Source organism: Ambystoma mexicanum, chromosome 1p, assembly GCF_040938575.1.
Source record: "Ambystoma mexicanum isolate Mex_15411 chromosome 1p, UKY_AmexF1_1, whole genome shotgun sequence".
Taxonomy (NCBI): Eukaryota; Metazoa; Chordata; class Amphibia; order Caudata; family Ambystomatidae; genus Ambystoma; species Ambystoma mexicanum.
This window is the reverse complement of record NC_090921.1, coordinates 1,314,761,553-1,314,776,717: the sequence shown is the minus strand read 5'-3', so window position 1 is coordinate 1,314,776,717 and position 15,165 is coordinate 1,314,761,553.

Below are 15,165 nucleotides of genomic sequence, written 5' to 3'. Positions count from 1 at the left end.
GCCCCCCTGTGCCTCCGGGCGCAGCCTACCCCGGACTCCGTCGTCTCCGCGGCGGCCAGGAAAAAAGCAGGGGGGGGGGTGCGGCCTCCACATCGACTTCCCCACCGGACGGCGAGGGAAAGAAATTGGACGCTATGGGACGCAGAGTCATCTCGTCTGCGGCGATGACGATTAAAGCGGCCAACGCCTTGGCTATCGTGGCCCGCTACGACAGGGAGCTCTGGTACAAACTGGCTCCCCTACTGGACTTCTTGCCGGACGACAAGAGGGCAGAGGCCCTGGAGATCCTGCAGGAAGGTGAGGTGGCTTCGGACCACGCCATTACCGTTGCGACGGACATCGCCGACACTGGGTTCCGCCAGTTGGGCAACAGCGTTTGCCTTAGGCGGCGTGGATGGCTCAAGGCTACGGACTTCCGTCAAGACGTTCAGACCAGAGTCCTGGACATGCCCTTCGATGGGAACAACCTGTTTGGGAAAACAGTGGACGATTCCCTTCAGGCCATTAAAGCGGACACCGAGACGGCCCGGGCCCTTGGAGTTCTGCAACAACGACGGACGCCCTTTCGGAGCAGCGGAGGCAAGGGCGCCTCCAAAAGTTCAGGCGGCGGTTTCTCCACCTACCGTCAAGCGGCCCGCTCGTCGGCTCAGGAGGCCTACAGAGGACGAGGCAAGTCTGGCGGACCCCGCCGTCGTCGCCAAGGAGGTCAAGGCGGCAAAGCCTCGTCGAAGCAGGATTGAACCGACCGTGGGGTCGGGCCCCCACCGAAGCACCCCGGTGGGAGGCCGGCTGGCGAGCTTCGTCAGCGTGTGGGAGTCCATCTCCACCGACCGCTGGGTGCTCGACGCCTTGGCCCGGGGCCACGCGCTCGAGTTTCAAAGAAGGTGTCCGCGCGTCCCCCCCGTGGCCAGGAAAGAACTTCACGTCCCTCAACTTCTCCTGGAGGTAAAGGCGATGCTCAGGAAGGGCGCCATCGAACTCGTCCCAAAGAGGCTTCGGGGCTCCGGAGTTTACTCGAGATACTTCCTCGTGAAGAAGAAGACGGGGGGATGGCGCCCCATCCTGGACCTGCGACGTCTGAACAAGTTCATCAAGGCGCAAAAGTTCCGGATGGTCACCCTCCAGCACGTCCTGGGTCAGCTGGAGGAAGGAGACTTCTCGTCGTCGTTGGATTTGGAGGATGCCCACTTCCATATTCCCATCCTAAAGGGGCACTGAAAATTCCTCAGGTTTGTGGTCCAAGGGCGTCACTACCAGTTCAAAGCCCTCCCCTTCGGACTACGGTCGGCACCCAGGGTATTCACCAAGTGCCTTGCACCGGTGGGGGCGCAGCTGCGCCGCGAAGGGATCCACGTCTACCCCTACCTGGACGACTGGCTCATCCGAGCCAAGACGAGGGAGCTCGCCGTGGATCACACGGCAAGGACCGTCCGACTTCTCACGGACCTGGGATTCTCCGTGAACTACGCCAAGTCTCACCTGGTACCCGCGCAAAACGCACTGTTTCTGGGAGCGAAGCTCGACACAGTGTCTCTTCTGGCCTCCCCGTCGGAGGAAAGGACCAGGTCCATCCTGGGCAAGGTACAGCAGATGTTGGTTTCCGACGCGGCCAAGGTGAGGTCCATCAAGTCCCTCCTCGGAATGAGGTCTTCCTGCATCTACCTCATTCCCATGTGCAGGCTCCGGATGCGCCCGTTGCAGGAGTTCCTGGACGCGCGCTGGATCCAACCGACGGGCAGCTTCGAGGAGAGGATCACACTCGACGAGAGTTTCCGCCGAGCGGTCCGGTGGTGGGGCAACCGCACGCATCTGACGGCGGGCATGGACTTCCAGACCCCAGACCACCAGGAGACAGTGACCACCGATGCCTCCCTGGAAGGTTGGGGAGCGCACACCGAAAATCTGTACGCGAGAGGCCTTTGGCTCCTGACGGAGAAGTCCCTCCATATCAACGTCCTGGAGCTCCGTGCAGTGTTCTGGGCCCTCAGGTCCTTCCTTCCGTCCCTCAAGGGCAAGGTGGTGAGGATCTTCACCGACAACACCACCACCATCAGGAAACAGGGCGGAACCAGGTCCCCAGCGCTGTCCAAGGAGGCGCAGGACCTGTGGCATTGGGCCGTCGCCCAAAGGATGTTTCTGGTGCCGTTTCATCTGGCAGGGATAAAAAACACCATCGCCGACTCACTCAGCAGGGAGCTGCGCTCGTGCCACGAGTGGGAACTACGGCAGGATCTAGTGGATCGCCTCTTCCGACGGTGGGGCACACCCCAGATCGACCTGTTCGCGACGGCGACGAACTCCAAGTGCCGGAGGTTCGCCAGCAGGTTTCCCCAGGCGAGGAGCATGGGCGATGCCTTCTCGTTCCCCTGGGAGGGCCTGTTCCTCTACGCGTTCCCTCCTTTGCCACTGCTAATCCGGTTCGTCAACCAGCTCAAGAGGTCACGGTGCAGGATGATCCTCGTCGCACCTGCGTGGCCGAGGCAGATATGGTTCCCGGACCTTCTGGACTTGTCAGCGTCCCCGCCAATCAAGCTGCCGGTGGACGCGGATCTACTCTCTACTCTCCAGGGAAGGAGGCGCCATCCTCCACCACGACCCGAAATCGCTGAACTTGCAGGCCTGGCTCCTGTAGCGCTAGAGTTTGGAGGATACGACATACCGGCCGACTGCAGAGAGGTTCTTGCAAAGGCCAGGGCGTCCTCGACTCTTAAATGCTACGGACACAAATGGAAGAGGTTCTCCGTCTGGTGCCACGCACAGAAGATTAACCTTCTACGGATTACGGCTCCCCAGGTACTGCCGTACCTGCTGACGCTGGCCAAAGCTGGACTGGCACACGCGTCCATCAAGATTCATCTTGCTGCGATCTCCCGATACACCAGAACCACGGGCCGGACGTCCTTGTGGTCTCATCGTCTGGTGAAAGAATTCATGAAGGGACTGTTCAGATCGTTCCCGCCGGTGAAGGCTCCGGCCCCGGCGTGGGAGCTCAACGTGGTGCTGACCAAGCTCATGGGACCTCCGTTCGAGCCTCTGCACTCGGCCCCGTTGAAGTTTCTGTCGTGGAAAACAGCGTTTCTTGTGGCCATCACCTCCGCACGATGGGTGGGAGAGATCCAGGCCCTTTCATGCAAGGCCCCGTACTTGACTTTTCACGACACGAGGGTAGTGCTCAGGACGCACCCCTCCTTCATGCCCAAGGTACCGTCGGACTTCCATCTCAACAAACCCTTGGTGTTGCCTGTGTTCTTCCCGTCGCCTTCGTCGCCGGCTGAGAGGACTTTGCACTCGCTGGATGTGGCTAGAGCGCTGAAGTTCTACGTGGACAGCACGAAGTGTTTTCGGAAGACGTCACAACTCTTTGTGAACTTTGGACCTGTCAATCAGGGGAAGGCTCTCTCGAAGGCTTCCATTTCCAGATGGCTCTCCGGCTGTATCATGTACTGTCACCGGTTGGCAAACCGACCGCTGCCTGGCCGTCCAAGAGCCCATTCCACCAGAGCGATCGCAGCTACCACGGCGTTCCTTTCTGGTGTGCCCCTGCTGGACATATGCAGGGCTGCTACGTGGAGGTCGACGCACACCTTCACGAAATTCTACTGCGTCGATCGGGATTCCAGGGAGGAGTCCAGGGTCGGCCAAGCAGTGCTGCGCAACCTGTTCGCCTGAGGTGAGCCTGGTGAGGAGGTAAGAGGCTTAATGTTGAGTTTGATGTACTGCTTAATGTTGAGCCGTTGCCACCTCCCGTGGTTGTGCATGTGTGTACTGCTATGTATTCTTTATTCATGAGCATGTGAATCCATGCCAGACCCCATGCTGGAGAAGGAACAAGTTACTTACCTGTAACTGTTGTTCTCCAGCATGGGTCTGGCATGGATTCACATGCGAACCCTCCCGCCTACCCCTCTGCGGCTCTTCACTTGGTCATACTGCCACTTTACGTGCTTCCAAATCTGAAGATGGCTGCCAGAGGCGGTGCTTAGGTAGAGGGCAGTCATTGGCTGTGGTCAGTATGACGCAGAGACCAGTGATTGGTTATTACTACGAAAGACAGATCAGAAACGAAACTGATACTGGTTTTTTCTTTACCGAGGATTCCCAGCCTGACGACGGGGAATATTCATGAGCATGTGAATCCATGCCAGACCCATGCTGGAGAACAACAGTTACAGGTAAGTAACTTGTTCCTTTTAACGCATTATTTAATAGCAACTCTTGTGGGGAGAAGCCACTCGAGCTCTCCTTGATTGGTTCGGGGTCCCTCACTATGCTTGGTTGCTCCTGTATACCTGTGGGTATCATTTACAACCCTCCAATTCAAACATTCATGAGCTACCAATGGGTCTAGTTCGCATCACACCAAATCATCTAATGCCTACACCACTCTTCAAACTTAGCTATCAAATCATCTCTATATATAACCAAACTGTAATCATGCATATTTGTATCCTATTTTTAAAAGAGGTATAAGGAGTGATCCAAAAAGCTATCACCCAATCTCTCTGATAGATGTCCTGTCAAACATTTTTGCAACTATTCTCTTAAAGGATTTGATAAAATGGGTGCAGGACACTAAATTATTTAGTCTGTTTCAAACTGACTACAGGAGGGGAGTTGGTACCTAAGAGAGTGGTCTGGCACAAGTATGTCACAAGCTAGTGATTGTGCAGGCAGAACTCTTTACGTGGAAGTCCTTGACCTATCCTCAGAGTTGGACAACGTTGACCTTCTACATTTGTGGCTTAAACTTACAGAGTGGAGAATAGACCCGGGACTTCTGCACATGATTCAGCTGCTGTACACACACAGTGAGGCCAGGATCAGATTAAACACATAGGGAATTTGTCTATCCTTATCTCCTTGGGTCGAGGAATCTGCCAAGGTTGTGAAATTGCACCTACATTGTTTAATCTTTACTTGGTGGATCTATGGATCGAATGAAAACATTAGGGAGGGTATCCTCCAAGGTGTGGAAGTGAGCGTATGGTGGATGGAAAAATCTTAAATTCTGAGAAATTTTCCTTAGCGTCCCACCTTCGTCAAATGTTTGAGAATGGATCCAACAGATTTTTGTCCAAATTTCATAAACAATGTTTGAAGTTTATGGAGCTTTCCGATATTTCACTTCTTGATTCACAATTAGTTATTAAAAGGAAAATTAACAGGTAGTTAAAATTATACAGCAATAATGGTCTTTACTATACTCAAACATTTTATGCCAGACCCTATATTTTCAAATTTCCTTAAAAAACATTACAGGGTTGGTTCCTAAAATGTATGTTAAACTGTCCACCAACACAGGAGGTGATTGGACTGAAGTTAACTATTCAGAAAGAGCTAAGAATCTGCAGACTTTGTAAGATTGAGTCTTTGGAGTTTCTATACCATATTGCATTAGAATATCCTTGCCTTAGCAAACTTAGGCTTCAATTCCTGGGCCTGTATGTGCACTCTACATCAGAGGTTTTGCTTGCCAGTCTCGGGAGTAGGCTGATCGGCACTCATACATAAATAACCTTAGCCCTGTCAACAATTTGGGTATTCATTTTCGAAGACTTGCAGGCAGTTATAGAGCAAGGACATTTTTTTTTAGTATTATAAAAACGTAAATGTTCAGTGTTTTAGTGTTAATACACAATGGACTGTGTATGTTATCATAACATGTGAAAGATTTACTTCTCTTTTGATAGTCCCGAAATTTAAATTTAGTTTTCTGTATTTTAATTATTTAATTGAAAAACAGGATGGCATTTCTGCTTTATATTTTATTTCTATTTGTGTAAGGTACTTAATTTATTAAAAATGCCAAAAAAAAAAAAGAAAGTCACCTTTTTCATGTCCAGTTGTGGACAAGGCAAGCCCAGCTCTGGCAGAGGCTGAGGGACTGTTGGGGGTATGGAGGGCATCCACCGTAAGGGACACTCCTCTGCCACCCTCAATGCCCTTCAAGGCAAAATACACATTAATTGCAATTTCCTGCAAAAGGCAAGTCTGCTAAATCTATAACAATAATAGTGTGCAGATAACACACTTTGATTTCCATTTCATCCAATGTAACGCTCTGCAATGTGATTCTGTTTATTTTTTGCGTTCACTTTACAATATACTTTAGTAAACCTCATTTAACCCATTCCACAATGTATTTAAATGATCCTGTCTGCAAACAGGCTGGATATCACCAGTGAACACACTTAGATGCCATCAAACCACTGCACACCATCCTCATCACAGTCCCTCATTACCACAGCACCCTGCATCACTGTCAAAATCCCTCATTAAGGGGGCGCTGTTGAGCAGCCAGCAAGATGGCTGCCTAGCTCTTGAGCTCCGTGCACAGCCGCTCTTCACCCGATGACATCTGCGGACTAATACATCCCTGCACCTCCTCGACCGTCCCCCTGTCCTCCCTACAACGGGGGCTACGTACTGCTACGATCCTGGCTCGAATCGGATCTTGGGTGCCGGAGATCTTCGCTGCGGGAGCCTCGGAGCTGCCGCGACGCTTGGAGGCCCATCGGGGTTTCTCTGCCCGGCTCCCGCCACTCCATTACTGCCTCCCCTGCTGCATCCTCCCACTGGCCCGCCTGCTGGGACTCATGCCGCGGTGCCCCGCGGGCCGCGCTGTGGGCGCCGTGAGGTGGGCCTAGCCCCTCGCTGGACCGGCGGCTGCGGCTTGAGCCGTGCCTTGCGCCGGCCATCCTGGACTTTTTCCCCGTTCCGTGGTCGGGGCCCTCGGGCCTGGGTGGCCGGTTCTCCCGGCCGGACTTCCTCTCCTTCACGCCGCTCGACACCTGGGCGGTGCGGCCCTCCTGGAGGGGTCGTGCCCGCTGCCGGGCTTGACTGCCTGCGCCCGGCCTATATCCTGCTACCGCTGCTGGGATCTGATCCGCCCCCGGCGGACCCCGAGGACCGGAGGAACGACACTCGCTCCCGGACTGGATGACCGCGGAGCGCACACCAGGTGAGGGGTTGCTGGGGCCGCTGCGCGTCGGGGCTGCGTTGGCCCCGAATCCATTACAGGCCAATTTCTATCTGGGCCTCTCCCCCCGCGCTGCGCGGCCCCGGCTGGCCCCTGCGCCGCCTTGATTGCTTTCGGGGCCCGTGCCCTGCGGCGCTGCGGGGCCCTGCACCCCGCCGGACCCGGATTGGCCCGCTGCCGCCTTCCTCCGAGCACAGCGGTCTCCGGATCGTTGCCGAGGCCCTCACTCTGGCGCTCATCCTTGCTGGGTGCCGCCGTCACTGCCCCAGGTAACACCCGCTCCTGCACTAAGGCCCACACTCCTGCTGGTTGAGTTCTCTGTGGTGCTCACTCGGGGTCTGTTCTGGCCTCCATCCTCATTATCTAGGGCGGCCTGGTCCCTGCGACTATTCTATACCTCCCCGCTGACACGGCTCCTGCCGCCACTGTCAGGATTGTTTACATCGGCGGACCGGACCACCATCATTGGCCTTGAACCTCTCCTGCATCCCCTCACTCGTGTCTTTACTCTGCCCACTTAGGGCCCCTGCAACACTTTCCACGATGTCTAACAGATCAAGGAATATCAATAAAACCGGGGCCATGGACAAATTCGCTAAAGCCGCTCCGAGACCTGACTCGGCCCACGCACCAGGCGACCCAGCCGACGGCTCGCTATGCGACGAGGCACCCACCACTGACCTCACAGCGATAATGGAATCCATGGCCAGAAACTTTGCAGCTTTCCACGAAAAGCTTGATGACATTAATGCCAACGTGGCCTCACTCAGAGCTAAACTGGACCAACAGGGGGCTCGAATCACGGAGACTGAAAATAGGATTGGCACCAACGAGGATAATATTTCTACACTGCAGGGCACTGTGTCCACTCTGGTCTCGGATATGAAGGCGGTCAAGGCCAAGTGTGATGACCTTGAATCTAGGTCGCGTAGAAACAACATACGCATCGTTGGTGTCCCTGAAAACGCGCTGAGGGGTCGACTGGAATCGGCGGTCGAGGACCTCCTGAAGGAACTACTGGGCAACCCTGACATGTCCCCCTTCTTCACCATCGAAAGGGCCCATAGAGCACTGTCATCCCGGCCTAAACCCGGTGACTTTCCGAGGCCTATTATTGCCAAGGTTCTGAGCTTCAAAGACCGTGACTTAATCCTCCGCCTCGCACGGGAAAAAGGCGAGTTACGAATGGACTCGCAGGTGATCAGGATTTTCCCCGACTTTTCCACCGGAGTTCAGCAGGAGCGTCGCCAGTTCCTCGGAGTGAAGAAACTCCTCAGGGAAAGGCACATCCCCTACGCCATACTTTTCCCTGCACGCTTGAAGTTCACGTTCAACGGCAAACTTTATTTTTTTACAGTGCCGTCTGAGGCGGTCAAATTCATCGAGGCACATGTTCCTCTCCACCCTCCGGCAGATGACACTGTGAATAATGAGTGAATTTTATGTTTGCTTTGCGATGCTTTGATACTATGCTTATTGGTAAATCGTCTCATGCCACTCTTTGTTCACACCCATGAGTGACCACACCTCTGCATTCACTGGTATACAATGTGGACCTACGTAGGTTTAATCACAGTTCCTTAGCCCTCAGATACGTACTTTCTATCTTGCATGTTGTAGGTCCACTCATAGTGATCATGTTGATTCCTGTTCTCGTCAAATGCAATACCTCTCTACTTCACATCCAGGCCGGTACGGCCATAGGTAACGGCTGTAACATACATCACTAAACCGCAAACACTGTTTATTTTCTCACGGACGCCTTTGTGTCCCAAGCGTGCTAGCACACGGCAATAGCGCACCCCATTGCGATTGCACTGCTTCCTAGTTTTTTGTTTTTGGTTTGCCCCTGTTGGGCTCTTGCACTGGCTGGATCATGTTGGGGTCGGTCCGACTGTGCACCGTTGGGGATGGGTGGGATGTACACTGCTGATCATGGGTTGGTGGTGAGGGTGGGGGGGGGAAACCGGGAGTTATCTACAAAAGGCACACGAGGTTGCATGTGGCCGGCGCTAATGGGCCACGTTCGTAAATCTTGCCTCAACCCTTGGGGCGCACACTATTGTTGGGTCCGAGACGTTCATTGAGAACACGTGTTACATAATGAGACTCCTGGCACAGTTATGGCAACCGTCTTAATGTCATGGAATGTCCGAGGGGTAAGCAATCACACTAAGGCGCGCAAAATCATGGCATATGCCAACAGACATAACTGCAAGATACTGTTCCTGCAGGAGACACACTCCAATGGCCACATCCCCCGAACAATGGCCCCGGCATGGGGATCTGCTAGATTTTTTACCTCCTACTCCACTCAATCCAGGGGGGTTTTAACCATGATCCATAAATCCATCAAGTTCACACTGCATAAAAACTACACTGACCCTGAGGGACGCTATGTCATACTACACTGCACTTTGGCCAACAAAGAATATCTACTCGTCAATACCTATTGCCCCAATATCGATTCTCCCGATTTTTTTGATAAGATCGCCACTATACTGCTGGGATATGTGGGAACTCTGGTCATTTGGGGGGGAGATTTGAATCTTATTCTTGATGCAGCCCTAGATAGGACTGGATCCAACCCACGGCCTCTGTCCAGTGCCGCCCGCAGGTTGCACTCTCACATTAAGACCCTCGACATTTGCGATGCCTGGAGGTCGCTACACCCACATCTTAGAGACTACACTTACTATTCGTCAGTGCATGGGAGCTCTTCTAGGATAGACTTGTTTCTTGTCTCGAAGGGTGTCATGGGAGGGGCGTTGGGCTCCCAGATCCTACCCCGTACGCTTTCTGATCATGCCCCGATCACACTCACAGCCAGACTAGGAGTACCCGTCCCGACGTTCAGCACCTGGCGTTTTAAATCTGACGCCCTGCGAGATGTGGTATTTAAGGCTGAAATACTCGACGATATTCTGTCTTTCTTCGAAATGAATACTCTCCGAGATACCTCTGCCGCCGTGAGGTGGGACGCCTTTAAGGTGTATATCAGGGGTATGTCTATCTCCCGGGAAGCCGGGGTGCTGAAATCTATCAGAACAGCGCTGAGCCGTTCAGAAAGCAAACTGAAACAATTGGAACTGCAAGGCGCCTCCGGTGCCGACCCCGCCACTCTTGCCCAGATTTCTGAGGAACTCCAAGCTTTCAACAAACTCGCCGTCAGCGAGATTCATTTCCTTGGTCGCCCTCAAGCGGCCAGGAAATATGGCGAGGGAGAGAGGCCCGGGAGAACGTTAGCGACACTAACTAAATGGGAATCTGGCCGAACGCAAATCACCTCACTTAAAGATGAACAGGGTAATGCTCAATGGGCTGACCAACAAATCCTGAACACATTTACCGAATTTTACAGATCTCTCTACTCTCAGCCTGCTGAGCACACTGAACAACACATGTGGGAACTCCTTGACTCGATCCCCACCACTGAGGTCTCCTCCGCTACCCGTGACGAACTAGACTCTCCAGTCACGCTCGACGAGATAGTTACAGCCATCTCTGACCTACCCAAAGGCAAAGCCCCGGGGCCCGACGGTCTGACCGCCGATTTCTATCAAGAACACGTCGCTATACTCGCCCCCAAGCTACTCGAGGTCTGGGATGAATCGCTCCGAGTCTCTATTCTTCCCCTCTCTATGCGCGAGGCAGCCATTACAGTGCTGCTCAAGCCCGATAAGCCCGACGACGAATGTGGGTCCTACAGACCCCTCTCCCTGATGAACCTCGACACAAAGATCTTCGCAAAAATTATAGCGAACCGATTCCTGCCCATTATGACATATCTGGTCCATGATGACCAGGCCGGCTTTGTACCGGGCAGGTCCACCTCCCACAACATCAGGAGACTGTTTAACGTAATGTCCCGCATTGACCAAGAGGCACAAGCAGTGGTGGTCACACTGGACGCCCAGAAGGCCTTCGATATGGTCTCCTGGAGATACACTTGGCTGGTTCTTGAGAATATGGGTATTGGCCCGAACATGATTGGGTTTATAAAATTGCTCTACACTTCCCCTGTGGCACGGGTTAGGATCAATACACTAACTTCTGATCTTTTCACACTGTTCAGAGGTACCCGACAGGGATGCCCCTTCTCTCCAATACTGTTCGCTTTAGCAATTGAACCAATGGCAGACTATGTCCGTGCTCACCACGCCCGCAAGGGTATAAGACTGAAAGACAGCCCCGAAATTATATCTCTATATGCGGACGATGTTCTCCTATACATCAGAGACCCTGCAATACACCTTGACTCAATACTAAGGGACATTACCCGCATAGGCACTCACTCCGGCTTCGCTATCAATTACTCCAAGTCGGAGATCTTCCCGCTCACTAAGTCCACCCAGCAACCTGCCTCTGAATACCCCCTCCGTTGGTCACCGACTGGTTTTAGATATTTGGGCGTGCACATATCCTTGGCCAAGTCCTCTCTTCTCGCTGACAATTACTCTGCGGTAACGCGCATTGTCGAAACTAAAATTCTCAGGTGGCGAGCCCTCCCGCTCTCCATTGCTGGACGGCTCTCCCTCATTAAAATGATTCTGCTCCCCAAACTCCTCTACACATTTAGCAACGTACCCGTGTGGCCTGGGAATGACTACTTTGCCAGACTGCATACACTGTTTGCTCAGTTTCTTTGGCACGCGGGCGCAGTACGCAAAAAGTGGACGGACATGACACTTCCATACAAACTAGGGGGACTTACCGCCCCGAATGTATCACTTTACTGGCACGCAGCTCAGGCCCAGCATGCCACCCACTGGTATCCTGGTGCACCAACACGTCCCCATGTCAAACTGGAGAGTTTGGCGACCACCGGCATTGACCTAATGTCTGCGTTACTGCATTACCAATACATACCCGACTCTCCTATTGACCCTCTCTACACTACTCTCTTGGCCTGGTCTCGCATGCTTTCCCAGACGCCTGGTGCCTTCCCGTACTACAAGTGGCTTCCCGTGTGGGCCTTTCCTGGCCTGGAACCCACACACGACGCAGCGCTGGCCCGACACTGGGGGGAGCTGGGATACCATGCACTGACGGACTTCTATCCTGAAGGCAGGTTTATTGACCCCCGATCTTGGAAACCGGGTCACACCGGGACCGCGTTGGAAACTCTCCAATATTATAGACTGCGGGCCGCGTTTAGGTCCAAATGGCCCATATTCCCGGACGAGCCCCCAGACAACCCAGCCATCGCATACATTGCCAATTCAGGGGGCGCCCGCGGCGTGGTCTCCTCACTCTACAAGATATTTCAGGCTGCTTCCCCTACTCCCACTCTCAAGGCACGGGATGGCTGGGCCGACGACCTGGGCCTGGAAATATCAGATGGGGCCTGGGAGAACATGTGCCTGCACACCCAACGAGTCTCCCTCAACTTCCGTTTTCGTGCCATGCAGTACAAACTCCTAAATAGACTTTATTATACTCCGTACAGAACCTCTAGGTTCGCTCACACTGCGACACACCCCTGCCCCCGCTGCAGAGCGACAGAGGCCGACCACCTACACATGTTCTGGTCTTGCAACAAACTGCTTGGTTTCTGGGAGGGTATCCTTGAAACTCTCTCCGCCATCATTGGAGTCGTTATTGACCCGGATCCCCTGGCCGTCCTGTTTGGCGCTTGGGCGACCGATGACACTAGATGCTCAGCTAAATTTCTGAATATTGCATGTATGGTTGCCAAGAAATGCGTTCTCCAGAATTGGAAAAATCCCTCCCCTCCGGCTCACCGGAAATGGCTCCAGATGCTTACCTGGTCACGCAATTGCGAGGAGGGGTTCATATCCATGCTCCCTGCTACATCTCGCCCCCGTAACATCTGGACGGAATTCAACACTTACCTTAACAATAGAAGTACAAGTCCCTCCAACTCTGGCTTGTCTCCCACTCGTCTGTGACTACCCCTACTATGTGCACACTTACTTGTATATATCTCATGCGACCACTGCCTTGTATTGCTGTGACCAATGTACCTTACTAAATGTAATGTAACGTCTTTTACACGTGCTGAAATTGTGACCTTGTTGCCTGCACCATGTAACCTTGTGCCGCCAAAAATAAAAGTTTAAAAAAAAAAAAAAAAAAATCCCTCATTAAACCTGCATCCCCATCCTCATCACATACTATTATTACCACTGCATCCCTCATCCTTCTCACAGTTCCTCATTACCCCTACATCCCTCATGCTTTTCACTGACCTGCATTACCTTTAACCCAATATCACTCATCATCACCACAGTCCCTCATTACCTCTCGCAGAATAGTCAGACTGTTTAATGTTCATATAGGAACATCCAGCAGAGACCTGCAAATAGGACATTCTGTCTGTGCAAATAAATTCACGTAGATTCCTATTATAACTCTCAGAGTGAATATCTGAAAGGTGTAATGTGTTATTATTTTAATACAACAGCTTTTGCACCCCATGCGACATTTGTCATCCTATGCTGTTTGACTCACTGGACCCAGTAGACCAGTCTCACATTGTCAAGTGGAGCGGTGGGGGATATATGGGTGACATGTGTGAAGAATCTTGCGGATCCCTCATTGACACCCTGCCTAAAGTCTCCTCCAAGGTGGCCAGGGGAAGGCTGATGCTTCCTGATCCCAATCCTGGGGGTGGTGTACTGCGGGAGGATCACCTGGGTGGAGACAAGACCCAGGGTAATGAGGAGATTTCGTGGGATGAGACACCGTATTTTTCCTTTCATAGGGAGACTCTCAACACTGTGCTAAAAGAGGTTATGGCTTATTGTCATTTTAATGTCTCTCAACCACCGATTAAACCTAAGGAGGTGAGCACTAAGGTTGTAACAACAAATTCTACTGTACCAAAAGAAAGACTCTTTTTGGCATCTAAAAGTAAATCCCACCCTCGATCACAAGGGTACTCTACAAAGGATTGTGGAAATGTTGTCTTCTTTGAACCATCTTCCTCTAGACAAGTTAAAACCCACATCCCCTCTGTTAGAAATACAAATGGATATCTACCCTTAAAAGTAATCAAGAAGTAGAAAAACCTACTGTTAATGAATCAAATTACATGTCCCAGAATCCTTTTGGGACTGAGACCAGGAAGAGGGTCAAAGAGACATGTAGATGTAGCAGTCAGGCAATTAAGCCTAATAGCCATTTCAGAAGTCAGCCAATTTAGACTGATGGCTCACACCTGAAGCCAATTGTCCAACCTGTGTGCAATAAAAGGCTGCAGCATGAAAGAAGAGGGAGAAGGAGCAGGAGTTGGAAGGCTGGCAGTAGTAGTAGTAGAGGAGCAGCACAAGGCTGCCAATTCACAAGGAAGTGAGAGCACAGAAGGGACACCCGAACTTGTAGACAGTAGATTTAAACTACAAGTTCTGAGAAGGTCCTTTGTTTTCAACTCCTGTATTGCATATGCTGGGCAGAGGAAGACGTGCAGGGAGTGACGTTTTGCCCATGTGAGCCAAGTTGCCTGTGATCGTGTAAGAACCTGAGGCCAGAGGCAGAAGCCAAGCGGAGGGTTTCAGGAGCAAAGGAGTGCAGAGGTCGAGGAAGTCAAGAGAACTTAGCAACCCGCAACCGCAGTTTACCTGGGGCCGGTGAGTGAAGCTCGGCACTCAGAAACACTTAATAAGCCTTTCTGGTAACTCGATCTAGTTTCAAAGCAACTGTCGTAAGAGTTAAAAGCAAGTAGAGGTTGTTCGCCATTTTCAAGCAACCTGTTAATAAGGAAAATGTAGCATGCGCATCTATTCTGAAAGTCAGAGTGTTCATGTCGAAGGCAAGATCCATTTTATCCATTGTTAAGTTCTTTTATGTGTTACCTGAGTGTTCGCGTACCTTCAATTATGCGAAAGGAACATTGTTGAATCCATTCTGAACAATCAGAGATACTATTTTACAAGCGTTATTAGCTAAACAAGCACAAAGGAAGGTCGCGTGTGACCAATTGTGTTTCCCAATCAATGCCCAAAGGTTTTTTATTAATCTTACACAGGAATATAATTCCATTCAAGTCTTTAAATTGAAAACTCTACATTAAAGAGTTGTCGAGTGTGCCTAATTATGGTTTCACTTTGAAGACTAAACCTTGTTATATCTTGAAATTACATTCTTTATTCTCTGGAGCTGTGATACTCAAGAAATGAACAAGCAAAACCAAAGCCAAGAAGAAAAACCCATATTTACATTGA